At 46.0% G+C, this 24,934-nt stretch overlaps 1 long non-coding RNA gene across 1 annotated transcript; it reads left to right on the forward strand.

Annotated features, from left to right (window-relative positions):
• Positions 1-10,899: 10,899 nt before the first annotated feature.
• LOC147576630 (uncharacterized) lies at positions 10,900-23,494 on the forward strand. Its single transcript, XR_015241435.1, has 2 exons — positions 10,900-11,034; positions 22,275-23,494. It is a non-coding gene; the product is annotated as an uncharacterized LOC147576630 (long non-coding RNA).
• The last annotated feature ends 1,440 nt before the right edge of the window (positions 23,495-24,934 follow it).

Raw genomic sequence — 24,934 nt, forward strand, 5'->3', positions numbered from 1 at the left:
AGCCTGATGTGAGTCTCCTGCTGTGTGGTGGCCAGGCTATGGCATGCTTTTGCCCTATGATGGACCCACGCGGGACCTGGCTGTCACGTCCTCAGAGTGAAGGAGAAGGTGGCCGGCTGCTGGGTGTGACCAGCACTCCAGGAGTTTGCCAGGGCAAGACTTTCTGGAGCGTTTTCTGGAGACCAGATGTTGGCCCCTTGTGAGTTGTGTGGTCTTAGGTCTTGTCCAAGAGGGCTATCGGGAGGGGCTGTGGGAGCACAGAGCAGGGAGACAACGAACTCCTTCAATCTCATGTTTACCCTGGGCATCACCTCAAGAGAGCAGACGTCTCCAGTGTGGTCTCGGTGGTATGCTCTCTGGCAATCTCCAGAAAGGCACCATGCTTCCAAAGAACAGCCCTTTCAAGGAACTTCTCGGTCCTGGCTTGCGCTGTGGGAGGAGGAGAGCACACAGGGCTGCGCTCCTGCCCCGCCAGCTCCCCCTGGAGGTGTCCACTGCTCAGGGTGTCCTTCATTCTCCTCAGGGTTCCTGCAGCAACCACAGGATTCAAGGGCCCAGGGCTCTGGGCATCATCCTCTAACCCTTTGTAAATGTTTCCTTCTGAACACACATCTCAGATTCTCTGAGCTCAGGCTCAGTGTTAAAACTTCCTATCATTTCCCCTAAAATACTACTAGCCAGCCTTCAGGGAGTGTTTTCTAGTCACCAGGTACTGCTTGAGTTTACATGTATTATCTAATGTCATTCACACCCAAATCTTAAGGTGTGGAACGTGAGGTTCACACACGCTCTAGGAATAAAGAATGGCTGTCTTTCCTAACTCACAGAAATTTCACAAAGTGTGAACTCCAGATGAGTGACAGACTGAACGAATGAATGAATGATGGAAGGGAAGGAGGGAAGAAAACAGATCACCAAGAACGTAGGGAAAGAACTACTCAGACACTTCCTAGTTGGGAATGACTTTTAGCAAATGTGCTCACCTCTCTGAGTTTTTGTTCCCTTTGTGAAAAAAAAGTTACGGGTACTGAAAGAGTCGAAAGGTAAGGTGTAAAAGCATCTCGATTTACTTACAGTAAGTGCTCATTTGTCCTTCTTATTGCTGAGTGAATCTAATCTAACATTTTACCTGATGCAAGGACTAATCCCACTTCTCCGTGTGGTCTGCTTTGGGGTGAGCATCAGAATCGCTAGGAGCAACAGGAAAATTCTGATGTCCCTTCATACACCTACCATAAAAACCACAACTTCACATGATTAAAACAAAACAAAACAAAACAAAACAAACAAATAAACAGCTATCCAGTCTGTGCTTGATCACCTTCAATAAACAGAATTCACTATTTCCTGAGGCATTTTAATCTATGGTCACTCAATCCTAACAGTTGACCAGTTGCTTCTGGTTGAAATTTCCTGTCTACTTCATCAGATGAGAAAACAAAGCTTTCCTGGGCTAGGTTTTAGCTATTCCTTAATTGGGATAGAAAAGTATTGATCCACAGAATGTCAGAGTTTAAAGAGAATTTAGAAACCTCCTATTCTGGGGCCCTAATTCACAGATTAAGGAAATCTATGCGCAAAAGTCAACCTTTCAATTGGTTGGGAAGAGAATTTTATCATTCAAACTGCCCAGACTACTGGACTGAATGATTTCTCCTTGGGATTCATTAAGAGGAAAGTCACTTTGGCCTCATGTGTACAAAGTGCCTGTTTCAGAACGACCTCTCCCAGAGCGGGTTCCGTAGTGCTTGTGGTAGATTGTTGCAGTAATGGCTCCTGATAGGTTCACACCACCCTGCATCCATGCCTTTGGGGAGCTCCCCCACATACTTACTCTGGGTTTGGTTGTGTGATTTGCTTTGGATTTTGTGGCACAAATGGAGATTTGAAAAGTGCTTTGCAATGGGACCTAACTCTCTCTTGATTCCCTTGCAACCCCACGACTACCCCCATGTAATCGAGCCAGAGCTAGCCTGCTGAATGATGAGACATGTAGCCCATATTGCCTCCGTCATCCCACCCAACAGCCAGCTAACTCCCAGAAACAGAGTCACCTAGCTGGCTGGCAGTCAACTGTAAGGCAGGTGAGTGAACCCATTTGCAATCAACAGAAGAACTGTCTAACTGAGCCTAAACCAAATTGGCAAGCCTCGGAATAATCAGCTAAGCGAATGGTTGCTGTTCTAAGCTGCTAAGGTTTGGGATGGTTTATTAGGCTGAGGTCCTCCAAATTAAAGTGCACGGGCCATTCCTCTAACTAACCTGTCCATCAGTTCAGAACAGTCTTAATAGTGAGCAGGGCACTAGATACAAGGCTTAAAACTCACAAGAGGAAGAGTTATTAACTACACTTTTTAATTAGCAAAAGTTCACAGGCACCCATAGATAAACATGTGTATTCCTAGCTCCTGAGATCTTGCTTAAGGTCACAGAGACAACAGGTCGTCAGAAAATTAAGGAGCAAAACCCATATTTTAAGCCCTATTTTAAAACCCATATTTTAAACCCAAATTTTAAGCCCTAATATTTCAACAGAAGCCAACCAGGGGCCTGCCCTGGTCTACCTCTGTGCTGGGCTCCTGATTTTCTTAGGAAGCCTGATTAGCCACCACCACATGAGAGTGAGGACAACCATTATGGGGCTGTCATGGAAGGAAGGGGAGGAAGAAAATCATGGCAGACCATGCACTGATAACTCTAATCACTGACACTGACCATGAGTTATTGACCCTTAAATGTGTGCTAGATATTCTAACACTACGTGTATTATCCGATTGAACCCTCACTGCAGCCAGCTATGGGTGTTATTACTCTCTCCATTTTGCAAACATCTAACTTGGCCAAGTAGGTGAAGAGCAAGGATTCAAACCCAAGACAATACATGCTGTGCTGCCTCTTGATATTTGATCAGGTGGGCTTCTAAAAGGTAGCCAGGTAGCCAGAAAGCCTGCAAAATTACTTGCAGCTACTGGGGCTAATGCTTTCTGCTCTCTGCCTGGGTTGTTAAGGGCATCAGTCCTGGAGGGAGAACTTATTGCTTTTTATCCACTCACTATTTTTTTTTTTTTAATTTTTTTTTTTCAACGTTTATTTATTTTTGGGACAGAGAGAGACAGAGCATGAATGGGAGAGGGGCAGAGAGAGAGGGAGACACAGAATCGGAAACAGGCTCCAGGCTCCGAGCCATCAGCCCAGAGCCCGACGCGGGGCTCAAACTCACGGACCGCGAGATCGTGACCTGGCTGAAGTCGGACGCTTAACCGACTGCGCCACCCAGGCGCCCCTCCACTCACTATTTTTAAAATTGTTTCTGTATCACCTATAGATTGCTTCCCAAAAGCTGGGAGAGGGAACATGGTGGCCAGCTCTAGGTCCTAGAGCTCCATAAAAGATGTATTTTCTCCTCTGTGGTAGTTACTGTGCTAAGTCACCTCTGCATGGCATACTCGAGTATTCCTTACCTCCACCCTGGCACATCTGTGTGATTATTCCCTTATTACAGATACCAATTAATAGCAAGTCCCAATCAACAGAACCCTGGATAAACCATATTTTACTGTAATTGGGTACTTTCCTGGTGCCACAAAACGATTTGTTCTCTTTCGCTCGCTAAACAGTTCTCCTCCAATTTTATTTGCTTCCTTCGTTTGCTTGGCAAACTCTTTTCCACAAAGGTAAAATCCTGTTAAGAGAAAACTCCAGGAACATCCAAGTTGTTTCACTGGAAGAAATTCTAGTATAATGAATATGTGATTGCCATTCTCATCCCCAAGCTATGGGATCTGGGAATGCAAACAGGTTAAATGTCCCGGACAGAGTCCCAACTCCGGTCGGGTGAGTGGGCCCTCTGACATTCGTGATTTACTGTACAGATTCTCTAACCCCATGCACACAGCGTCTTCTTCATTTTCTTGTTGCCCTTCAAGTTCTGTTGGTTTTGTTCAGATGTTTTTAATGAGTTTGTCCTGCGGCAGCCAGGGAATGGCTAACAAGTCTTCTGGGCCCTTAAAAACCCATTAGAATGTTATTTCTTACAAAGTGAAAAACTAACCTCATGCCAGATGCAAATAGGGCTCAAGCCATCAGAAATAAAGTTTGATTCTCAAGGAAAATTCCACTGAGACATGAAAGTTCTTCAGCTTAGAAAAATAGTCTTTGATGTTAAGTCCAACTCGGCTGTCTGATATAATTATTAGGAGTATAAGTCGGCTTGAGTTCAAATCCACACTCTTGTTACTTACTAGCTCAGTGATCCAGGGCCAGTCACTTAACCTCTCTGAGTTTCTGTTACATCACCTGAAAAACAAGAATGTTGCCTACCTCATAGAACTGTTGGAGGATTGACCAATGTATTATAGGTGTATAAGTTAGGATTCTGTTTAGCTGGGATAACAAAAAATAAAGGGACTTCAATGAGTAGCGGTGTATTTCTTTTCATTTAAAAGAAATTCAAAACTTGCTCATCTAGTATTGGCATGGCAGCTCCATAGTTGTCAGGGGCCCAGGCTTCCTCTAGCTTTCTGCTCTCCCGTCTTTGGCACTATCTTCCATTCTCAAGGTCGCCTGATGAACCTCATGGTTCAAAATGACTGCCAGCCACCAACTCTCAGCCTATATTCTAGACGGGAAGCAGAAGGAAAGGTAGAGGGAACAGAGGACATAGAACTGTGTGTGTCAAGGATGTTGGTAATCTGTTTAGGAAATTTCCCGGTAGTTACAACCAACAACTTCTTGGGTCTTTTGGGCTTCCTTAGCTGCAAAGGAAACTGGGAAATGATCCGCAGATGGCCATATTGGTATTTAGAATAAAAACTTGGGATTTCATGAGTAAAGAAGGGGAGAATACAATTGGATAGCTAACTAGCAGTGTGGTTGTAACATTTAAAGTACTTAAAAATGGTGCCTGTTACTCAGTTGGCTGTCAATTTGGTGGAGACAGCCTGCATGGTGAATTGAACATAGCCTTTGGAGTCTAGTGGACTTGAGTCGAACCCAGCTCCATCCCTTACTGGGAATGACGTCTTGATCATTACTGAATTTCTTTGAGCCTCAGCATTCTTGGTTGTTCAATGCAGTTACAAGTTTTGACCTTTTGGGATTTCCGGGTAAATAAATTAAGAATAAGTGTTTAAAGGGTCTGATACATAGTAGATGTTCAGTAAATGTGAAGTCCCCTCTCTACTCTGTCCCACTAAGTTTCTAGCTCTTCAGTGCAAAACAAGAATCCAAGGAATCATCACCTCCCAGCAGGGCCCTGAGAAGTGGTCAGAAACCTCCCAGAAAACAAAGCTGCTTTGCCCCCAGGCTGCCTGCTCTCTGCCCACAAAGTGCTGAAGTGAGTGAAGCCAACCCTGTAATCAAACAATACCAGATACTTTAATTATAGTTTTTTGCCACGATCTGAATCACTGTTTTCATGTGCATTGCCGTGAATTAATCTCATAACAGTGGTGTTAATTCCTTGATGGATAAAGGAGTATTTCAGCTACCAAGGTATTCCACAGAGAAAGGGAATGGAGTTCACATTTAATTAGCTCCTACTCTGCCAGGCACTGTGCTACGTGCATTATAAACCTTGTCTTGTTTTTCTCTCACAATAACTCTGTTGGCGATTATTACCACCTCATTTTACAAGTGAGGGCACAGAGACTCAGAGATGTTGAGTAATGTGCCCAATGTTATAGTTTGTACAAATCCCAGAACTGGAATATGAGTCCACATTTGTCGGATTCCAACATATCTGGCTATCTCCCTGCTTTCCCAGCCCCTAGAACAACTGGTTTTCAGAAGAGGACTGTTGAGGCATCTGGCAGAAGGACAGGGAGACTGTGCTGGAAGTTGGCTCACTGCCTCTGAGTCCTGGATCTGATTTCCCAGCTCTGGGACCTCGGTAAGACATTGTCCCTCTAGGGCCTCATTTTCCTTTCTGTAAGGGAAGTAATGGGGTGAGGGGCGGAGATTAACAGGATGATCTGAGATCTCCCTTGCAGTTCCCAGAATCTATAACTGGAGAGTGAAATTGCACACCCTCACTTCTGTATGTTCCAATATTAGGTGCACCTGCTATGAACTAAACTTCACTCTGGGAAAAATAAAGCACAAACAAGATGTAGTGATGGTCTGAAGAAAGTTAAAGTGAAATCTGGAGAAAGGGAAGCAGATTTTATCTAAATATGTGGAGATACATGGAAGAACTTTCTAGAAATTGCATTTATCCAAAAAGGCAATGTCAAAGGGTAGTAGGCTTCCTGTCCCTGGAGGAGGTCTTCCACACAGGGCTGGACCATTGTACGATAATGGTGCTGTTATAATATTGAGTGCTTGGACAAAAGGGTATCTGAGACCAAATGCAGACTTAATGCATCATCATTAGAAGAGGACTAAAGATACAATCATGGTCAAATTGAAAGTCCCCATCCTCACTTCCCCTCTCCCAATTCCAATCTCTAGGAAAAACAAAAAAGAGTGGTTTTCCTTCTAAATCCCCTTTCAAGATATTATCTTACCAATCATGCGTTCTGAAATTTCTATTCATCGTGAACATCCTTACATGGCTCACAAATAATTGCCCTCGTTCCTTTTATCAGAGGCATGATGTGCCGCAGATGACAGGGATGAGAATCATCACTGCGCATGTATTTTACACATTCTGTCCTTCTTTGCATATTCCTACCTCTCGACACCAACTCTGCTAAAGACAGTTTGTTCGTTATTGGTTCAGATGAATTTTGCAAGCTTATTTATGGTATTGTCGCCTTAAAACTCCATACATAGCTTTAGGAATGTACATGGTTGAATCTGTCGTATCATCTCTTTCAACATCTGCATTTCCTATCTTGCTTTAGAAAAGCTTTATTATCGCCTTAGCTATGGTCGCAATAAAGCTGTATAACAAACCACCCCAAAATATAGTGGCTTAAAAGTGTAATCATTCATGCATCTATGGATTAAGTATTAGCTGATCTAAATAGGGTGTGTGGGGTGCCTGGGGGGCTCAGTTAGTTGAGCGTATGACTCTTGATTTTGGCTCAGGTCATGACCTCACGGTTCATGGATTTGACCCTGAGTAGGGCTCTGCATTGACAGTGTGGAGTCTGCTTGGGATTCTCTCTCCCCCCCCCTCTCTGCCCCTCCCCTGCTCATGCTGTCTCTCTCTCTCTCTCTCAAAATAAATACATAAACATTAAAATAATAATAACAATAATGGTGCTTGGCTTTAAGCTGTACCTTGGTTCAGTTCTGCTCCATGTGTCCTTCACCCTCCTTGGATCAGTGGGCTGGCTAAGACATGTAATTTTCATGGTCATGGTAGACACACAAGCTGGTTCATGCCTTTGCTCATGCCACATCCACTCACATCTTATTGGAAAGCAAGTAGGGTGGCCAAGACCAATCCTGACCGGGGAGAAGAAGAATATTTAGAAGTATATATCACACTGGGAGATTCCACTAGATTACACCTCTAAAATTTAAAAGAAAGATAATCTCTTTCTTTTTTACAGCTTTTTAAAGCTTTCTGTTTTACAGCTCTGGGGTTTTTTGTTCCGTTCTTTCTCTATTTGTATTGAATTATGGGTGTATGTGTGTGTGGATGTGCATGTTAGAGATGTGGCATTAAACAAGGGAGTGATCCTAGAATGTAGTGTCAGGAGGTCAGTGACTGCATTAGCAAGGGTATGTAAATTATGAAGGATAATGGAATCGCCAGACCTCTACTTTCCAATCTGGAAGGCTGGTGCTCCATGTGGAGGGGTTTATGTAGAAATTCATCTCAGTTGGAGAGTTGGTCACAGAATATGTAAAATGTGGGTCTCGGTCCCAGAGAGCTTGTCAAATGGAGGGATTTATATGACATTGGTTTTAGGGCTTTGGTTGATGGTGGGGAATTCTGCTCAGGTTTTAGCCCCATCAAAATACAATCATTTTCACAGAAAGCCCCCAAGAGGCACTGCTAATGGACCAGGGGCAATTTGAGTTCAAAAACTGGAAATATAAAAGCAATAAAGAGACAGCCTATAGGCTGGAATCTGGAGCAGTTTTCTTCATCGTGTTTGTCCTGGGAAGGGTGACTCTCCACCCCACCCTCCCTGCCATGCCAACCTCAGGAAGCAGGGGGGCTGCCCAATGTCCTTGAGCAGGACAGAACCATAATACACACTTCCTTAGGCAGGTAAGAATGTGGCTCTTGTTTGTTCAATACCTATTTGCCAGAGAAGCTGAGCACAAGGATGAGGGGTGTGGGAGTGAAGACCACGGGGGCTGGGCTGGCTTCTCCTCTACCATAAGGCACTACAGTAAAAACCTTGGTTTGTGAGCATAATTCGTTCCCCAAATAGGCTTGTAATCCAAAGCACTTGTATATCAAAGCGAATTTCAAGAACCATTGACTCAGTTATGGTCATGTGACATTCGGCATCCCATCCGCTCGTTTATCAAGTTAACATTTATTAAAAATGTTTGCTCGTCTTGCAAAACACTCGCAGAACAAGTTGCTCACAGTCCGAGGTTTTACTATATTCTGCTTGGCCCCAAACATGCGTACTTCCCTTAACAAAACAAAAGCCCCTCAGTTAAGCAGATTCATCATCTGCAGGACACTGCTTAGCACAGGTTTGGGGGATCTTATGCTGTAGTAAGAGGCTGATGAAATATCTCTTTGTTTTGAACGGTGTCCTAAGGTCGATGGCTCTGTTTTGCTGGTGCCACTGCGGGTTGCCATCCAATTTAATAGCTCCCTATAGCTCACTGCAATCCCTGACCCATCACCAGAGAGAAAGAGCAGCCTCAGGAGTACAAGAAATCAACTACAATAGCCTTGTAACTTGGGCTAATGCTAGGACTTGCTCTATTTATCCAACACAGGGGCTGTTTGTGACAGGAGCCTAACCGAATGTTAGCAATATATCCTGGCTCTTACCTCCAGCTTGGAGACCTGGTTTACATACTTTCCCTGTGCAATTCTAGGTGTCCTATTCCTGATCAGTGCCTCCGGGTGGGAGTCAGGCCCGGCAGAAAATCTTTTGGGGGTGCTATTTCTCTTTTTCTCAGAGCTTATCTTTGGGGCAATGCAAAAAGGGGGCAGGAATAAGGCGCACCTGGGATTTCATGCCTTAGCAGCCCAAGGCTTAAGGAGTTTAGGCATTTACTTCCCAAAGTGCATGCCAGACCTCACATTTGCTCTGGACAGCCTAGTACCTTTCAATCACATACAGTATTCTCTTTGAGAGGAGCACCCTTAAATAAAATCTTTTCCATCTTCTTCCATTTCTCTAAACCTTTTGGCGCCCGTTGGACATTGGCATCTCACCGAACTACCCCTCCCCTGCTTGAGGTGGGACCGTGCAGGCTCATCAGAGCCTGTAGGAACCACAGCTTCAACCCTTTCAGCATCCTTCTGTAGACGCGATTCGGATCACGGAGGACAGGGAAATAAGAGAGGGCTCAGCATTCGACCACGTGTGCTGAGTTCTGTCTGTGTATCACGCTGGGAGAGGAGCCCCCGAGGACAGAGAGCTGGGCGATGCAGGGCCGTGTGATGAATATACAGAGCAGCCCCACCGCCGATCTGTTCCCTTTATTAAGAACAGCGAGTGATCTAATACTTTTCATTCGGCTGTGGAAGTGCTTAACGCTGACACTTTGTAAACACACTAACATCGGCTGAAATGAGAGAAGTGAAGGATTATTTCTAGTTTCGCAAGAGACTGTCTTTGGCATTGTGGATTTATTGATAAAGGCACTGCCGTAATATTCTGTCTTCTGGATTCCATTTAAATCTTCTTTCTCTGGCCCACAATTATTTGCTTGGATGGAGTGTTGGTCAGGATTCTTTTAGTTGCAAGGGACGGAAACCCGGCCCCCACCAGCCTGAGCAGAAAAAAAACAAAAAACAAAAAACATTTCAGTGGGGACTTCCACGACATCGCCAGTGTTTTTCTGACTTCTCCCTGCCATGCCCGCCCTCCCTCTTGAAATGGCTCAACTTCTCTGTGAGTTGAACCTTGTCTTTCCTCCCACAACTGGGTTTCCTCCTTGTAGCCAGGGATGATGGCAGAGTCCTGGCTGATGTGGCTGCAGACAGTTCCAGGCTTATGGCACCTCCACTTAACGCCAGAAATCAAGAGAAAGGTTATCTATCACTCTCCTGAGTTTAGATACAACATCCCGGGGAAAGTTCCTAAATTGCCTTGCTTGAGATGGGCACTTACCTTTCAAATGGGCACTTACCTCACAACTCCAGATGCACATTTGTCTGGGATGCTTTTCAAAGTGTCAGCCCTACGCCCAGAGATTCTGATTCATTTGGTCTGGTGGGACCTGGATGCCAGTATTTTTAACAGCTTTCTGCAGGTGACAATAGCCAAGCCTGACTACTGCTTGAGACTCCTTCATTTATTCTTCAAAAGTCAAGTTGGAGTGCCCGCGCTGTGCCACGCGGTATATTACATGGTGATAGAGACGCGAACCAGCAGATAAAATCGGTTCTCGTGAAGCTCACACTCCATGGAGGAAGGCAGGCAATAAAACCATTAATAAATGAATAAATAAATAGTGCGAATAAATAAATAAGCACTATCCAGAGAATAAAAACAAGACCAGAGTATGGGTAATGAGAAGAAGCAAGCCATCAGCAGCTGGGGAGGAAGAACATTTGAGGCAGAGGGGACAGCCAATGCAAAGGCTAAGCGGCAGGAACAGATTGACCTATTCCAGAAAGAGAAAGAAGGCCAATGTGGCTGAGATTTGGTGAATGAAGAAGAGAGCAACATGGAGGAGGTCAGAGAGACAGGCAGCAGGGAGCCGTCATGGAACTTTGCCGTCAAATGTTCTACCACTTGTCACGGAGCTTTGTAAACAAGGCCACGGAATATGGATTTTATTGTATAAGCAATAGGATGTCAACAGACATGGAGGAATGATGGGCTCTGATTTACATTTTCAAGTGCTAACTCTGGCTGCTGGTTGGAGAAAGAACTAGATGGGGCAAAGAGTAGGAATGGATAGACCAAGTAGGAGACAAAAGCAATTGTCCAGGTGACCAGTGATGTTGGCTTGGTCTAAGCTGGTTTTGGGGAGAAGTAAATGGATGTAAGCTGAGTTTTGCAGGTTGACAGGACACCACACATAGCCCTTTAATTGTTCCTTCCACATCCTCAGTGTCCAGCGTGGGGAGTGGGGGTAACATACTCCAGCCAATAGGTGCTCAAGAAATATTTGTTGAATTGCCAGAGTCCAGAGGCATGAAGATGTAGGAGAAGGGATAGAAATAAAACTGAACTTGCAGAGGCACAGAACAAACCTCTCTAATGAAGCCCGGGGTTGGTCACAGTGCTTCACACATGAAGAAGGAGAGCAGACGGAGACTCCAAACGTTACCAGAGGACAGACAATTTAGTGACTCTGAAACCTGTGCAGGACACAAAAATCCACATCAGAGACATGCAAAGTGGGCATTCTGCTCCCGGGCAAGAGGCTTGATGTGGGAAGACACTGCACCACCATCATGGTAAAGAGGAGTTGAGCCTATACTGGTCCCTGTCTAGCCAGCACAGCACCAAAAGAATCAAATATTCACTGGTGACATTAAGTAGGGATATATACCCTGGGACCCAGCAATCCTAGCCTCAGTGTGTTTTGCAGAGAAATGCTTACGTAGGTCCACAGTGACCCAAGCAAGGATGTCTGTCATGACATTGTGTGGAGTGGGTAATGGCGGGCTAGGAGTCACTCATGGAAGAGTGGATGAGTAAACCAAGGCCAACGCAAACTATGAACCGGCATGCAGTCATTAGCAGCCTCAAACTCAGTGTGTCCAGAATGACGCGGGAGACCTTAAAAATGTGGTGTCCATGGGGCGCTTGGGTGGCTCAGTTGGTTTACCTCCTGACTCTTGATTTCAGCTTAGATCATTATCTCATAGTCAGATGTGGAGCCTGCTTGAGAGTCTCTCTCTCTCTACGTCTCTGTCTGCCCCTCCCCCACTTGTGCACGCACACTCTTGTGCTCTCTCTCTGTCTCTCTCTAAAAATAAATTGTGTTCAGTGACAAATGGAAGAACAATACCACACACAGAACATAGAACAATACCATATATGCCAATTAAAAACATGTACATAGGGACGCCTGGGTGGCTCAGTTGGTTGAATTTCTGACTTTTGATTTCGGCTCAGGTCGTGAGATTGAGTCTCATGATTAGCTCTAAGTTGAGCATGGATCCTACTTGGGATTCTCTCTCTCTCTCTCTCTCTCTCTCAAAAAACTACACTGATGGTATGCTTACAAGGAAACGTGTGTTTCAGGGCACGTATTAAATACATGTGCACATTAGAGTAGATGCCAACAAGGACGAGGAACGGGAGTAAGATTGGGGATTGTGGAAGGCAGAATAATGCCCCCACCCCCAGAAATGTCCACAACTTAATCCCCAGAACTGTGGATCTGTTTTGTTATGTGACCAGGGGGAATTAAGGTTGCAGATGGAATTTACATTGCTAATCAGCATGTAGGGAGATTAGCCTAGATTATCCAGGTGAGTCCAGTGTAACCTCCAGGGTCCCTAAGAGTGGAAGAGGGAGGCAGGAATGTGGGTCGGAGAAAGATGTGACTATTTATGAGTGATGGCAGCATAAGTAAGGATTAGGCCCAAAGTTGCCAGCGTTGAAGATGGAGAGAGGGGACCAGGAGCTGATGGAGGTGGAAGGCCTCTAGAAGCTAGAAAAGGGGAGGAAACAGATTCTCTTCTAGAGAGTTCCAGAAGGGAAGGCACCCTGTCAACACCTTCATCTTATCTGGGGAGATCCAAGTCAGACTTCTAGTGTGCAGAACTATAAAACAGTATATGTGTGTTGCTTTAAGCCTGAGTTTGTAGCAATTTGTTATGGCAGCCTTAGGAAATGAACCCAAGGGTAAAGGGGCTTGCATGGGCTTATGATGATACGCAACATGCATTGAACTGTGGAGTCTGAAAAAGTCTGCCCTCCTCGTCCAAGGTCTAAGACAACGCTGTTAAAATTGAAGGGAAAGAAGAATAAAAGAAATCCCCTCAATACATAACACCAGATGTGATGGGAACAGCAGATCTGGGAATGAGCTCTCATCATGTCCCAAAGACTGAACTAGAACTTCATAGGCCTGAACCCATGTTTGATTCCTGGAGGGTACCTGCTATAGGTACTGGGAATGGCCAATCAGGCTCACTGGTCTGCACTATTCCATGAAGCCTGTCTGTCCCTCCTTCTCCAGGGAACATCATTGTCCACCTCTTTAAACCTTCCCAATCTCTTCTCTTCCACCCCCAGCCCCATCCTGCAGCACCTGTCTCCGGGACCACAGTCAGCCTCAAGGACAGTGTCTAGGGCACAGCAAATCCTGTGCATGGGGAGCTGATCTTGTTGACACTTAAGGAATGTCCTGACTACCCCGTTGCCCACACCATCCCAGAGCTTTTGCATCAGCGGGACCATTCATAAAAGAGCCCTGGGACTTCCACGAGCTATTTATTCTCAACAACTCAGAGCAACCCTTGGGGACCCAGTGTGATGTTTGCGCGTCTAATTTCCGTGAGCTATTGATAAGAGCCCACTCCAACCAACTAGTTGTCAGCCTTGACTCCAAGGGCCTGGAAAATGTACTATTTGCAATTACTTGAAAAGAAACTAATTAGCTTTAAGGAGGAAACCATAGGTAGAAATGACTGAAATCAGCTGTTCAACTGTGCTTGGCAAAAAATTAAAAGGAGTAGGCGAGCGTACCTCGCATTGGTCTCACTTGAACGAAGAGTGGGAAGAAGGGCTAGCCTTGCAGAGGGAGTTTTCTGCGGCATTTTCTCTGCAAGGAGAGGCCTCTGAGCAGAAACAGTGTCAGCGAAGCTTTTGGGTGGCTGAGAGGTTACTAAGTGACCTTGAAAGCTACATGCGGACTTTGTTCAGTGGCAGTGATGAAAGGTATTTCAGAGAGTGATGATAAACTCGGGACTTTAGAAATGTGTACTGATGTTCATGGAAGTGTTAGATTTCTGCATTCGGTATGTAAGTTTTGTGTTCTCCTCAGAAGTGGTCATCCTGAGTCATTTCTCAAAACGGATTTAAAAACACTACATTACGGGGCGCCTGGGTGGCGCAGTCGGTTGAGTGTCCGACTTCAACCAGGTCACGATCTCGCGGTCCGTGAGTTCGAGCCCCGCGTCGGGCTCTGGGCTGATGGCTCAGAGCCTGGAGCCTGTTTCCGATTCTGTGTCTCCCTCTCTCTCTGCCTCTCCCCCCTTCACGCTCTGTCTCTCTCTGTCCCAAAAATAAATAAACGTTGAAAAAAAAAATTTTTTTTTAAAAACACTACATTACACTTTCTCAGAGCCTAGCACTCTGCCTGGAATACATCAGGTAGTGATGTAAAGGGGAACAGCACCCTGGCGTGGCCTCGAGGCCACCTTGAATGCGAGAGGAGCAGGTGTCCTCACGGGGGAGTGTTGCAACAATCCAGAGGAGGGACAAGAGGCAATAGCAGCATCGGAAGTAAAGATGCTTCCAGATGCGAACCAGAGCAGTGACCTGTATTCTCACCGTTTACAGTCACAAGGGAACTGTGCGTTTTCCTCTGTTGAGTGCTTGCCATGTCCTATGATTTACATGTGTCACCAATTGTTATTTCCAGTTTATTCTTAAAAAAAAATTTTTTTTATTATTTACTTTTGAGAGAGAGATACAGGTAGAGCACAAGTGGGGGAAGGGGCAGAGAGAGAGACACACAGAATCTGAAGCAGGCTCCAGGCTCTGAGCTGTCAGCGCAGAACCCGACGCGGGGGATTAACTCACAAACCACGAGATCATGACCTGAGCCGAAGTTGGACGCTTAACCGACTGAGCAACCCAGGCGCCCCGATTTCCAGTTTATTCTTGAGGAAACAGAAACAGTGACTGTTTCTGAGCTCAGAAGGAGACTCTGGGGGAGGGATATGGGGGATACGTAACTCATTCGGGAGCTGATTCCAGGAAATAACCGGCAAAGACGTGAAACATAAAATAGCGAAGGGAAGGAAGACAACAACATTTGAGTTCTAACTGATTTATGATGGTGGACAGCCGGAGTTCAGCCCTGCGGGGGAACTCTGGAAACGGAGCAGAACATTTTCAGAGTGATTATTCCAGTCAAGAAGGCCAGGATGCTGGGGCATTTATCCACAGCCTCCCTATCTGTCATTGGTTGATGCTGCTTTGGGGACATCAACTCTACTGTTCCTGCTTGTCCAGTGCTCAAGGCTGGTCCTGCTCCATGGGTGCTCGCTGTCACAGAACCTCAGCACTGGAGGCGAGAACCAAGGGAGCGGGGCAGGGCACAGCAGTGCCCCATGGCCAGTCTGCCTGGGAATCCCACCTTGTGCTTGTTGTCTGGAAGTAATTATAAACATTCCCCCTTTTACTCTTAAAGGTGTCCTGCTCTGGAGGATTTATATGGCCAGTCTTGTAAGGAAAGGAACAGCTGCAAACCCGAGAGCCTATGCTTTCTGCCTCTGTCTAGTCCTCTATAAGCGCAGTGTGGCTTTTCTCATCAGGCTAGGAGATGCAGATACATCGCTCCTCACCAGAACCTTCTCCAGGGAGGTCCTGGGCCACTGCACCAGCATGGCGGATGGAGATTAGTAACACCCAGGCTCCTCTTTCTGGTCCTTAACATACTGAATCAGAATCTCTGGGGCTTGGGACTGAGGATCAGCATTTTTAACACCTTCTCTGGCTAATCCACACAGTAAAGTTTCAAAACTGAAGGCCCAGCAAAAGGAGACAATGAGTGTTAACGTTTTCTGAGAAGCAGCAAAGTGGGGTAGTTAATAGCAGGGCCTCTGCCCTGGCCTGAGTCAAATCCCAGCTCTGTCACTCAGTGATTTCCAGCACATTACCGAACTTCTGTGTTCCTCACTGGGGAAAAAAAAAAATGGGGATAATAATAGCATCTACTTTATCAGGGCTGTTATGAGGATTAGACAAGTTAATCCATATAAAGCCCTTAGAACAGTGCTGGGCACGTAGCAAACACTCGAAATGCTAGTTAGTGTTATTACTGACTTTTAGCATTATGCCAGGGATCTTACCTAGGCTGTGATATTAATCCTTAGAACAACCACACAAGGAAGGTATTATTGAGGATTTGGGGCAAATAACTTATCTGAGGCTCAGAGGTTAAACAACAAACAACAGAGTGTGTGTACGGGGGTGGGGGGGGGGGGGGCGTTGGCTGGAATTCTATCTCATATCTGTTACATCTGCCTCCCTGTCCTTGTCAGGCCCATTCCCTGCCTCCACGGTGGCATCCTGGTTTTCACCTGGCCCTTGGGCCCACCGGAGACTTCTGGGAATGGAGAGGAGGGAAGCCAGCATATCAGTAGCACTTACCTGCAGCATCCCGTCTGCCTTGGCCGGCTGGGCTGGAGCTGCTCTCTGGGATCTGGTTAGCAGCTAATGATCAGTGGGCTCTAGCTATAATGATCGGATTAGCTGCGCTTTAATCACTGTCTATTGTTTCAGCAGGGAGAGAATTTCACAGCTCATTGACTGCTCTGACTCCTAATCTACACGGAGGAAACAATGTTGCAGCTCATCAAATGCAATCAGCTGCTAATTGAAAGGAAATGGAATTTTACAATTACAGGCCACCTTGCAGTGCTCAGGATTTCTAAGCACTTCTCCCCACCCTCCTTTGCCAGCTCAGCACTGGCAGGAGCACTTGACAACCTGCTAGAGACTTCCCTGAGAGCTGCATTTAGGCCCTGGCCCATTTCTCCCTAGCCCCAGAGCAGCAGAAAAGGGAAGCAGCGTCCTCGCCAATTCCTAGGCTGTCCTTCAAGGCTCAGTGCAAAGGAAAAAGGCCTGGGCTGGGTGTCCGCAGAACTGAGTCTGCGTCCTGGCTCACCTTCCCCCTACACCTTGTGACTGTGTGACCTTGGACGTGTCCTCATTTCTCTCTGAGCCCCACTTTCTTCCTTTCCAAAATCAAGATTTGAGGATCTCCAAGGTTCTCATCAGTTCTGATGATTCTGTTTGCCCCATTCTTGTTATTATCCCCGTCCAGTGGCGAACATCTAAGTCGACGCCCTCTTTCTTGCCCAGATATCTGCTTTTCCAAATGCTTCCGGGGGGGACTGTCTTAGGTCTCCCAAAGGGTTTGTCCTGATGAGATTTTAATGGGACAGAAAGCAAAGTTGGGAAATATCCTACGCAGGCTTGTGGTCAGACATCTCTCTCCCTGTCCTGGATCCAGTCACTAGCTTGGATGAGCATCAATCACGATTAATTCTAAAGATAGTCACATAGATTTTTCTGGGGTCTGTCTTTTTCCCAGTGAAATTCTGTGGAGACAAGGCTTGGATGAGAGGGCTACCAGCCAGAAAGAGCATTGCTGCTTTTGACCCTGTCTCAAAGATCCATTTCTAGCCGGCATTTTCTCTGAGAACAGGACAAACCAGCATCTGCTTTGAGCTCTGGTCTGTGTCATCCCACAATAACACTTGCTGTGTCCGGGAATGCATCCGAGGCTCACGTAACCCCGCAGTGCCATTTTCTCTTGGTTCCCATGATCCGTGGGCTTGTCTGATGTGCTTATCAAACAGATGCTGGAATATCACCACTTTCCTTCAGGCAGACGAGTTATGGTGTGCCTCAAAAAAAAAAAAAAAAAGGCACAATCAAAAATAGTTTTTGTTTGGCCTGAGTTCATTCTCAGTCCCATTTCCTTCTCCGTATCGGAGCGATGCTGTAGCAGGGTCTTAGGGTCTTAGGCTGACCTGTTGCCTAAGGATGTGGGCTGCAAACGAAGAGAAGGAAGGCAGAACAGGGCCGGCTGCACCTTCCTTCTAACAACACCGCAGTGGGCTGGGAAGGGCCTGCTGCAGGTAACGCCTGATGTCCTTCCAGAACTCTGGCTCTGGGGAAGGCTGAGGAGAAAGAGAACAAAGGCTGGGGGAGCCGATTTAGGATTTGGGGGAGGGCGTGTGAAGGAAACTCCAGAGCTCCCGGGTCTGCTCTGCAATATGAATAGGAAAGAAGCCGGAAGCCAGTTTAAGTTGGGGACAGAAACAAGATCACTCAGAAAGATTCCAGCTATGGGTCTACTGGCCAAAGGGGTCAGAGTTCAGAAAACCAATGTGGAGAGGAGAGAGAATGTCCAAGACGAGAGTAAAATGGCCTAAAAGGGAGATGAAGAACATAAGAGATGCCAGAGGGTTGAGCAATCCGGCCATGTTGACACTGGCCAGCCCTCAGATGCCTGTCCCTGCTGACAGAAAGGCGCTGGCTGGTAGGAGGCCTGGCCCTGGCTACCCGCGGGCAGTCATGTGGGCACTAGGAAAAATTTCACGTGGTGGGCAGCATGTGGCATCCAGAGACTATGAAAATAGGCACCCTACGGTATTTTAGAGATGTCATTGGCATTGGAGTCCTAACCTAGATCTATCTCCATGATGTTTTGACCTGTAGGTGGGACAAAATGATGGAGGTTCAGAAGGAAAACTTGACCGGAAAGGCAACTCTGGGACGTCTAAAGACGCCTTCGTAAAATCTTTTAGTTTTTCCAGAGTAACCAAAGCATCCTTTTATAGGGCTTTTAATTTTTTCATGTCTTGATCAAAATTCTGTTAAAAGTGAAACTTAGCATTAATGCTGATGAAGTTTTGGGGTGGTAGAGGGTTCAGGGGGTTCGGAGACGACAGCCAAGAAAGAATTCTTGAAGATGTCTTTGGTGCAAAATTGTGTTTTTATTAAAGCACAGGACCCACCCGGGGGGCAGGAAGAGCTGTCCTGGAGTTGTGTAGAATGGCTGGTTATATACCTTGGACTTGGGGGAGGTAAAGTCAATAGGGTATTTCCAAAGAGACTTTCACATGCTAAACACTTACTGGAGGCCTAGCCATTGTGAGGCTAAGGTTGTTTTTCCCTTTAGCGAGGCATTAACATTAACACGGTAGGGAGTTCCTGGACTTTAGGCTGTTGATGGGATTGCCTTTTTCTGGTAAACTGGTGGAGACTCTTATCAGTTTAACCATTTGGGTTTTTTTTGTCCTTTCCTGTTTTGGGGTAGCCAGGAGTGTCCAAGGAATATCACACACGTCCTGCCAGGGCTGGGGAGGCGGGGGAGGGGGGGGCGGTGCTAGTTTGTGCTTTGTCCCTCAGCCTGCCTCACGCTTCCTCATCCAAAATCTTGGTATGTCAAGTGATTTGGAGATGCATTGAATTTTGAAGAATTTTTGTTTCATCATTTTTTAAAACTATAACTGAAATACTTTGCAGGGCTACCACATTTTTTGAGATGTACTAGACAAGGCCCATGGATAAAGTTTCATGTCTGCCTTCAGATTTATGCGCCTTCATTCATTCAACAAACATCAAATACCTACCATGTATTGGATGCACATCAGTGAAAAAAAAAAAAAAAAAAACAACAGGCAAAATATGTCCCCGCCCTCTGGAACTTGTATGCTAGATCTAATAAAAGTATTTATTTAAATTAGTTAATCATTTTATTTAGTAAGCTGTTTACTATTTTAAATCCCCTATTAAGAAATAAATGAATTAAATAGGTGATGTATAAAAAAGAATAAATACATGATGTAAAATTTTAGATGTCTAAAAATAGTCAACTAGGTACATAGTTATCAAAATCAACAAACGACTTTGCAATTGACTGTGGTGGTCCACTGTCTGTCATGCGTGTCTGCCATATTGTTGCCTAACTTCTACTCAGTCTCTTTCGACACCGAAGCACCACATTCCATTCCACAGGGCTCTGAGCAGGTAGAGGATTCCTTAGCTAGAGCTTTTATCTTTTAACTTCCTCCACTGGGTTCTGGCTCTTCCCTCTGGGATCACGTAGAGCCTTGCTACTCAAAATGTGGTCCTCAGACCAGCAGCAGCTGGGTCCCCTGGAGGCTTGTTAGAAGGGAGGAATCTTAGGCCCCACCCCATTCCAGCAGAATTAGAATCTGAATTTCAACAGGTTTTCCAGGTGATTTGAATGTCCATTAAAGCTTGGGAAGTACTCATATAATGATTGTCTGCTCTTTACCTGATAAAGAGTAGCTTTTCATCTATTCAAATAGTTCCACAGCTCTTTGAAGTCAATCTTTTTTCCTCCAGGCATGTGATGATGAGGTGAACCTCCAGGTAGAAATCAATGTCTACACATCTAAGTAGTTCTGCATGAGTGAGGCTCAAACCAGGACTGGGCACCAGGTTTCCCTACACACCATGGGTTTCATCCCTGACCATCCCTGTTTAGCTCTGAGGTCAACTATTGACCATACAGGGCTCTGATCTTTGAATTCCACCTGCACTATTTATGAAACCATGTACTTTGCATTTTAAATTAGACCATCCCGAATAGACCCTCTCAATTTAGCAGAAACACATTCAGGGTTTGTTTTGCTTTTGTTTTTTGTTTTCTTGTTTTGTGTGTGTGTGTGTGTGTGTGTGTGTGTGTGTGTGTGTGTATGTGTGTTGGTATGATTAACAGTGTAGCTAGAATATAATGTGGATACCAACACATTGCTCAGGATCCAAGATAGTTCTAGAGATAATCTCTCAGAGACCAGAGTGGATTGCTTCTCCCTACTTCCTTATCAACCAATTACCCTATTCTCTACTCCATGTAAATGTCATCCTTGTCTTGCTTATAATTCCTGTTTACTCGTAGCTTCTGATATCTCGTGGTAACCAAGTTGACATTCTCCTTGTATTTTCTACCTTCTGCTTCTGCTAATTGACTATCTGTATCTCAAGTTCAGATAGTTGAGAGGCAAGGCATGGTTGATTGGTTTGTGACCATTTCCCCTGCTTATCAGAGTTCTCCTGATAGGGCAGTTCATAAGGTACTACCCAGCTTACAGGATGGATACCTTATTAGGTCTCTACCCTGCCTAGATCCAGTTGGATCCTAGGATGATGACTTACGAAAAAGGGGCCCCATAGAAAGGGCTGTATATAAATCTGGCCAATTTAGTACATTCTCCATCTCAATTATTTGTTCTTCAAATATTTACCGAGCACGTATCTTATCCCAAATGTGGTGCAGGATAAATACAAAGGTATATATGTGAAACATGGTCTCCAGTTTTACAAAGTTCATGGTCTAGTGATGGAGATACATAAGCAAGATAATGTAGCATTTTTACCCAGGAAAAATGCTATAATAGATATCTATATAGGGTGACGTGGAGATAAAAAAGATGGGATCAATTCTACTTGAAGAAGGTGAGGGAAGACTTCACAGAGGCGGCAATAAGTGCACTGGGTACTAAAGACGAGTATAGTTTAAGGCAGGATGTGTTTGGGGAGGAAGCTGGCTGTGTTCTCTTGGTGTGTCTTCGCAAGATTGAGGGTATTGACCCAGAGCGACTTAACCAGGTGAGAACCAGGTTACTGAGGGCTTTGTAGGCCTTGCTGAGGAGTTTGGTTACATTCTGTGGAACAAGAAGAAGATTCTCAAATGACTTTCACGGGGGAATGTCACAGTTCAACGTATGTGTTGGGAAGAGACTACTTTGGTCGCAGAGGGAAAGATGGACTGGGGTTGAATGACAACAGGAGATGAAGACCAATTAGGAAGCTATTGCACTGAATGAGGAAATAAGGGTCTGGGCAAAAGGGGCCAAATATATGCCACGCATGCTGTTATTCTCCAACCCAGGTCTGTGGCCCACATTACTAAGTGATCAGGACATTCCTCTGCTGAGTCCCAGGGAAATTTCATCGTCTTACTCAACTGAGTATACAGGGCAGACATTACCAAGGGACCAGCAGTTGAAAGTCTTTGCAAATCGGGCTCAGGCCACATCACTGATAGTGGGGGAGGAGGCAAAAGAGGCTGTAAGAGTTGATGAACCTCCCAAACCCTCAAGAGTCTTTTCTTGGAGTCGTCCCCCTTACTGCTGGCTAGATGTGTGATCATCAGGTTCATTGCAATCACTGACAACCGGGTAGTGCTTTACAGCTTATAATGTAATTTTCAATTTTTAGTTTCTCACTCTAAACATGCAAGAAAGACAGGGAAAGGAAGTCCCACTTTCCTTTCTTTATAGCCCAGAAACCTGAGGCTCGGAGAACCTAGACTCCTTTGGCTCTCTGAGCTCTAAGGGCACTTCATCCCTTCGACGGTCAGTGACCGAGTAACTATTATCCCCAACTTTTTGCCACACACTGAGCATACAGTTAAGCATGACTTGGTCCTTGTATTTCTTTTTATTGCCCCATATCGGATTTATCTGAGCGTATTTCTTTTATACCTTCTTCCAGATTATCAGTTCCCTGAGGGCAAAGCCTCTGGAAAATATTACTGTTCCTCATCACAGCCTGGATGCCACACACAAGAACACCCCAAAGAGACCGGCGTGTGGCCTGGATTTGCCTAACCTTGGCTGCGACATCAGAGCTCAGGGATCCAGTTACAGATCAGCCCAGAGGTCTGTTTCTGATCAGCTCGGCAGCCATCTGTAATGCCTGCTAGTCATTTAACCTGGCAGAGAGTAAGGGCCTCTCCCCCAAATAGAGTGTAAAACCACAACCACAGCCCGCAAGACCTTGAGACGTGCAAATCCAGCGATTACCCAATGGCAAGTATGGGTGTGCTGGAAGGCAGCCTTTTCCAAGTCTTCTAAGTCCAGAATCACTTGGATCACATCACACTTGCCCAAGATGGACACAATGGGGTGCGTGACCTTCCGACTTCAACAACCCCCACCATTTCAGAGTCCTGAGGATGACTTTGAATCTGGATGCTTCTGAGGCCTCAAATGCTCACATCACCTGGAGACTCTGCAAGACCAAGAAGCTGTGGGATTGGCTGGCGGTGATGTCACAGCCATGCCAGCACTGCCTTCTGAGTGGCTGTCTGCCCCCTTGACTATCTCCTACCCCATCTTGATTTATACATGATATCTTATAATATCCAAAGCAGCGCTCAAGGAATCTTCCTTAGCCTCAGCCTCCTACCGCCACCCCAGGCATATAATAATGTCCCAGAAATACACAGGCTGCCATATCTTATTACATAAATATAGGCCTGAGAAGCTTCTCCATGTGACAGTAGGAAGCAAGTGCCACCCAGGAATGGCCCCGGGGAAGAGGGAGACAGAGCACTATCATCTCAGAGTTCTTAAGTGGAAATATTATCTCCCAGCATCGTTCCAATTAAAATTGGAAAATTTGGAGCCCCCCCTCCCCTTTCCGATATGTTGGGGCAGGAACACAGGGAAGGATATGCACCCAGAAGTCCTGCTTTGTTCCCTGGCTCTGCTGGGCATTTCAGTGTGTTGAGAAGGTCACTGTCTTCTGAGTTGGGGTTTCCTCCTCTCTAGAATGAGGGGAAACGGTACAACCTGCCAGGTGAATTTTTGACGGAATGAAAGGACACCACAGGTGTGAAAATGTGAAAATACAAACTACAGCTACACAAATTTTATTTCATAATCATCATAACAACAGTGATAATAATGATAAATTTCCATGCCTCTTGACCTCAGTGAAACATCTGTTTTGTATGGGATGGTAATATCAACAGGAAGTACATAATATTTGACAGTTTTACAGAGGATGTTGATCCCCACTCTCCCATGTTTTATTACTTACTCCCCATTCATGGAAGAGACAAGTGTCCCTCATACAGTTGTATGAGCTGCCCAAGTCACACAGGCAGCTTAGGGCAGGTCCCTGAGGACCCCAGCTCATCTCTGGTCCCCCCAGCCCAAACCCCATGCTCTCCCTCATATGTTCTCCACAGATAAGGGTGGGAGCAGCAGGGGGGGGGGGGTCGTGTGTATGTGTGTGTGTGTGTGTGTGTGTGTGTGTGTGTGTGTGTATGTGTGTGGTGGTGCAGGGGGAGAGAGCCGGAAACCTTGGCTCTGGTTCTTCCATGCAAAGGAAACTCTAGGCTTTGGCTCATTTATATGGAGGCAGCTTCTTTACATGAAGCTTCTTCTGTCAAAAGTAATTGTATTTCTTGGTCTCCCTCTGCTCAAGCCCTTCATCCCCTGTGCCATTTATGGTAACTGTGCCATCTGAACTAATCTCACCGCTGGTTCTTTGGTGCTAAAAACAACATTGTGTCAGGCAGACCCTTTGTGCTGAGGTAGCTCTGCTCCCTGGTCACTCTGTGCTCAGGCAACTGGGTCACCTTGTCCCTCTGCGCTAAAGTGTCTCTGGCTCTGTTCGTTCCCTTTGTTCTCAGGAATCCATATGCTCTAGTTTCGTCCATGTCCATTTGGGAGGGGTGAGGGCAGGCTGGGAATTTTCTGAGCTTAATCCTCTAGGCTGTGGGTAATTCCTGAGTTCACCTGGAAACAGCATCTAAGGCAGAGGCTGTTCTGTGCAGGTAGTTTATTTGGGCAGGGAGGGCTCTGGAGAGAGGCCCGCTGGAGGGAGACAGCGCAGGAGGGGAAGGCAATATGAGGATGTGCTACAGGTGACCGATGCTTCTCCCATGCCTTGGAGGAGACTCAGAAAATGAGAAGTCAGAGCACGAAGGAAAAACATATTTACCCATCAGCCTCTCTCCTCCATTGGTTCAGGTGGTCCTCTGGCCATTTACTTGCCCGTGTTCCCAGTTACACGCGCACAGGGCTAGCAGGTTGCGTGGTTGCTCTCACTTTCATGTCAGAGATGTCCCAGGACAGGAAGGGAGGCGGATATGTGATGTGCACCTGGGCAAAGAGAGCAGGCAACCCCCACCCCCACCCCCACCACGAGAATCTGTCACCATCCAAGCAGATCCAAGAAGATGGGCGTCACTGCTGGAAGATAAGAAGTGGAGCCCAGAAGCTGAGGAATAATCCCCATAAGGTGTCCTGGACCACAATAGCATCATGTGGACCTTCTGGGGACCAGGATTTCAAGGCAGATGCTCGGCCAGATCCTCTGTGTGCGCCTCTGAACCGACAGATGGGTTCCCTTGGCGGCAC

Source organism: Puma concolor, chromosome D1, assembly GCF_028749965.1.
Source record: "Puma concolor isolate L17-30 chromosome D1, mPumCon1.1.hap2, whole genome shotgun sequence".
NCBI classification, from domain to species: Eukaryota; Metazoa; Chordata; class Mammalia; order Carnivora; family Felidae; genus Puma; species Puma concolor.